Here is a 4,761-nt window from a genome sequence, read left to right as displayed (position 1 = left end):
TTACTTTACAATATTATAGTGGTTTTTGCCATACATTGACATGAATCCTCCACGGGTGTTCCCCATCCTGAATCCCCCTTCCACCTCCCTCCCCATCCCATCCCTCTGGGTCATCCCAGTGCGCCAGCCCCGAGCACCTTGTATCATGCATTGAACCTGGACTGGCGATTCATTTCACATATGGTATTATACATGTTTCAATGCCATTCTCCCAAGTCATCCCACCCTCGCCCCCTCCCAGAGTCCAAAAGACTGTTCTATACATCTGTGTCTCTTTTGCTGTCTCGCATACAGGGTTATCGTTACCGTCTTTCTAATGATCCACTGTACTCTTTTGGCTTTATTTCTAAGTTTTATATGATTATTCATAAGCTGTGAACATGATACACTCGGTCATAATTTTATGTCTTTTGCATGGATACTAAGAATGTCCTTTCTCTACCTTTACTGTTTGTATGGCGAACAGCATTCTTCATAATCTTACCTAAGCTGTTTGCTAACACTAAGTTTGCTAAGACTAATATCCATAGTTTTCTTGGTAATGTTCAAGGTATAAGTTCTTAGTAATCTGTGCTGACTTTATGTCCTTGATTATTAAAAAAATTCATGTCTTCGGAACAGCTAAATTTCCTTACTATTTTGTTACCTTCTATTTTTATTGTAAAATATAATTTTTACTTTGATTTATGTATACTCATCCCTGCTCACAGGTAATTGTGCTTCTGTCTCAATCAGATGACCAAATCCTTTTGATAACTTTATTTTGCTTCCTCAAGATTATTAAAGAATTACTGATCCTAAATTAAAAAAACTAAACATTTAGGATGTCTTTTTGTGTGTGTGTCAGAATATATGTAACATAAAATTTACCATCTTAATCACTTTTAAGTATACAGTTCAATAGCATCAAGTACAAAAAGTCACTCCACATTATTGTGCAACCATGACCACCATCTGTCACCAGAACATTTTCATCTTCCCCAACTGGAACTCTATACCCACTAAACAATAACTCCCCATCCCTTCTTCCTTCCAGTCTTTGGCAACCAACATTATACTTTCTGTCCTCTGAGTTTAACTACCTTAAGTGGGTTTTCTCCCAAGTGTCTTTTTAGTATTAGCTGTGATGTTTAGGTCTCTGATTCACTTTAAGTTAATCTTTTGTATATGGTGTAAGGTAAGAGTTCAACTTCATTACTTTGCATGTGAATAGTCAATTTTTCTGGCAACATTTGCTGAAAAATATGGAACACGTTACAGATTTAAATGTCATACTTGTTCTGGGGCCATGCTAATCTCTGTATCATTCCCGTTTTAGTTTAGGTGCTGCCAAAATGAGCATCATATGTCTTTCAAAATTAAAATTATCTATGGCATTTCTCAAAGAGCCCCTGGAAAATCACGATGATTTATACATTTATCTTATAAAAAGAGATGCCAGAAATATTTTAGGTTACTTTGATATACTTTATATTAATAGTCTTGAACTAACTCATCACCATATAAGGAATTCATGAGAATTATCAAATGAATAGGTAATTCATATAAAATATTCTGAGACTGTACATTGTGCAGAAAAAATTGACAGAGTCAGGACGTTTGTTAATGCCTTCATTGTCCACAATGGAATCTAATCCTAAAATATTATATATTAAAATTTTTTAATCTATTGTACTCTAATGGAAAAGTTTACTGTTTCAATTTTGATATAGTTTGTCACTGTAATAAATCAATCTCATAAATTTAATCATACTCAGAAGTAGGTAGTTCTGCTTCCTCAGGGGTTATAATAAAAAAGCTATTTTTAATCAAATCCAGGAGCTATAGTACTCTTAAATAGTTCTTCAAGAGAAGGACTTAAAAAATTTATGTTAAAAGGAGAAAACATAATGTGTTAGCCATGTGCTGTAAAAATATCAATAATTACTATACCCCAAGGTTATTATTTTATTTTGGAAAGATCTCCAGAAATTGCCTGAAAACACAGCTTTGGACTTATAATTTAAAAAAATTAACTAATCAGTTGATTTTTTGAAGATTATGTTAAAATTGCAAAGTCATTTTTGCTTTTTCTGATGTATAACATTTAATTACACATTCATATATCTTTAAACATCTATTCAGTCCCAAAATAAAACTTATTTCATATTAAATATTATTTTAAGTATAGTAAGCATTGTCTTACATAATTAATGCAAAAAATTAAGCACCTGTGTTTCTTAATCAATAGGAAAGGGTCTAAATTTATCCTTATGTATTTTAAAAATTATCAGATATTGACATTTTAAATATTTTGAGTATTAAAATTATTATTTTAAATAAATATTATATTATATTTGCCAACAAAGTCCATCTAGTCAAGGCTATGGTTTTTCCAGTGGTCATGTATGGATGTGAGAGTTGGACTGTGAAGAAAGCTGAGCACCGGAGAATTGATGCTTTTGAACTGTGGTGTTGGAGAAGACTCTTGAGAGTCCCTTGGACTGCAAGGAGATCCAACCAGTCCATCCTAAAGGAGATCAGTCCTGGGTGTTCATTGGAAGGACTGATGCTGAAGCTGAAACTCCAATACTTTGGCCACCTCATGTGAAGAGTTGACTCACTGGAAAAGACCCTGATGCTGGGAGGGATTGGGGGCAGGAGGAGAAGGGGACGACAGAGGATGAGATGGCTGGGTGGCATCACTGACTCAATGGATGTGAGTCTGGGTGAACTCCAGGGAGGCCTGGTGTGCTGCGATTCATGGGGTCGCAAAGAGTCAGACACAACTGAGCGACTGAACTAAACTGATATTGTATTTTTGTTGATGTGTAAAATAAAATATTTGTAAAAATTATTGAATTTACTTTTTTATTGTATAGCATACAAAATGGAAATGATTTTTAACACTTGGAGAGTTCATAAGACAGAAAATGTTGGGCTATCTACTTTATAGAAAATTTTCTTAATAAAATCTAATAATACATTTTGCTGTTAAGTCGCTAAGTCAAGTCTGACTCTTTTGCAATCCCATTGACTGTAACCCACCAGGCTCCTCTGTTCATGGGATTTCCCAGGCCAGAATACTGGAATGGGTTGCCATTCCCTTCTTCAGGGGATCTTTCCGCCCCAGGAATTGAAGCTGCATCTCCTGCATTGGCAGGCGGATTCTTTACCACTGAGCCATGAGAGAAACCCAGTAATACATCTATGTTAGTGCAAAAAATAGCCCACAATTTTATAATAAAATAATTCTCAATAAAAAGAATAGATACAAACACACATTCTAGTTGTGCCTCGACATTCATAAGATTTATATCACTTCATAGCAAAAAGATGGGGAAACTGGAAAGAGTGGCAGACTTTATTTTTGGGGGCTCCAAAATCACTGCAGATGGGGATTGCAGCCATGAAATTAAAAGACATTTACTCCTTGGAAGGAAAGTTATGATCAACCTAGACAGCATATTAAAAAGCAGAGACATTACTTGGTCAACAAAGGTCCGTCTAGTCAAGGCTATGGTTTTTCCAGTGGTCATGTATGGATGTGAGAGTTGGACTGTGAAGAAGGCTGAGCGCCGGAGAATTGATGCTTTTGAACTGTGGTGTTGGAGAAGACTCTTGAGAGTCCCTTGGACTGCAAGGAGATCCAACCAGTCCATCCTAAAGGAGATCAGTCCTGGGTGTTCATTGGAAGGACTGATGTTGAAGCTGAAACTCCAATACACTGGCCACCTGATGCGAAGAGCTGACTCATTGGAAAAGACCCTGATGCTGGGAAAGACTGAGGGCAGGAGGAGAAGAGGATGACAGAGGATGAGATGGTTGGATGGTATCACTGACTCGATAGACATGGGTTTGGGTGGACTCCAGGAGTTTGTGATGGACATGGAGGCCTGGTGTGCTGCGATTCAAGGGGTCGCAGAGTCGGACACGACTGAGTGACTGAACTGAACTGAACTGAACTGATATTAGTGGTAAAGTGAAGTGAAAGTGAAAGTGAATGTGAAGTCCCTCCGTCATGTCCGACTGTTTGCGACCCCATGGACTGTAGCCTACCAGGCTCCTCCCTCCATGGGATTCTCCAGGCAAGAGTACTGGAGTGGGTTGCCTTTTCCTTCTCCAGGGGATCTTCCCGACCCAGGGATCGAACCCAGGTCTCCTGCATCCCAGGCAGACACTTTAACCTCTGAGCCACCAGGGAAGCCCCAAAGTACCATTCAAAACATGCTGTAGCTACTTGTCCGGTCAAGTCACTCAAGATGTTCTCTTGACCAGGGGTTGAACCTGGAGTCACAACAGTGAACACATCTAACCATTGCACGGGACCACCAGGGAACTCCCGAGGTGGCTGTTCTCTTGCTCTCTGTACGTGCCCTGTTCAACCAATGCCTGCTTCACCTACACCCTACTCACCCAGCTGATTTTCCTACATACTTGCCCCAGGCCCTGGCTAATGATTTCTGGCTTTACATCGGAACTCTTCACTATGCTTGTCAAAGGCTTGTTTCCTTGATAACCTATGAGCCCATCTGATTTCACTTCCTCCCCTGGTAGATAACCTCCCCCTGCCCCCGGCAGCAAACACTGCTGCCAAGTCTTGCTGTCTGCACATGACAGGGTTTCACTCCAGGACCTTACTTCAGATGAAGATTCCCCTGTTCATTAAACCACTGATGTCCCTGTGACTGCCTTCGGGCTTATTCTTGGGCAAGGCCTTGGAGGCCTCAGGGTGCGGCACAGCAAGTAGAGAATCAGCCAGGAGACCCAGGAAACTCCTAA

At 39.3% G+C, this 4,761-nt stretch overlaps 1 non-coding gene across 1 annotated transcript; it reads right to left on the bottom strand.

Moving 5' to 3' along the window:
• Positions 1–1,238: 1,238 nt before the first annotated feature.
• On the bottom strand, positions 1,239–1,342 carry LOC112446539 (U6 spliceosomal RNA). The gene has a single exon (XR_003034542.1). It is a non-coding gene; the product is annotated as a U6 spliceosomal RNA (small nuclear RNA).
• Between the last annotated feature and the right edge of the window lie 3,419 nt (positions 1,343–4,761).

The sequence above is a fragment of the Bos taurus genome, chromosome 4, assembly GCF_002263795.3.
Source record: "Bos taurus isolate L1 Dominette 01449 registration number 42190680 breed Hereford chromosome 4, ARS-UCD2.0, whole genome shotgun sequence".
In the NCBI taxonomy this organism is placed as follows: domain Eukaryota; kingdom Metazoa; phylum Chordata; class Mammalia; order Artiodactyla; family Bovidae; genus Bos; species Bos taurus.
The sequence above is the reverse complement of the archived record's forward strand: the minus strand, read 5'-3'. Positions and strand labels throughout refer to the sequence as shown.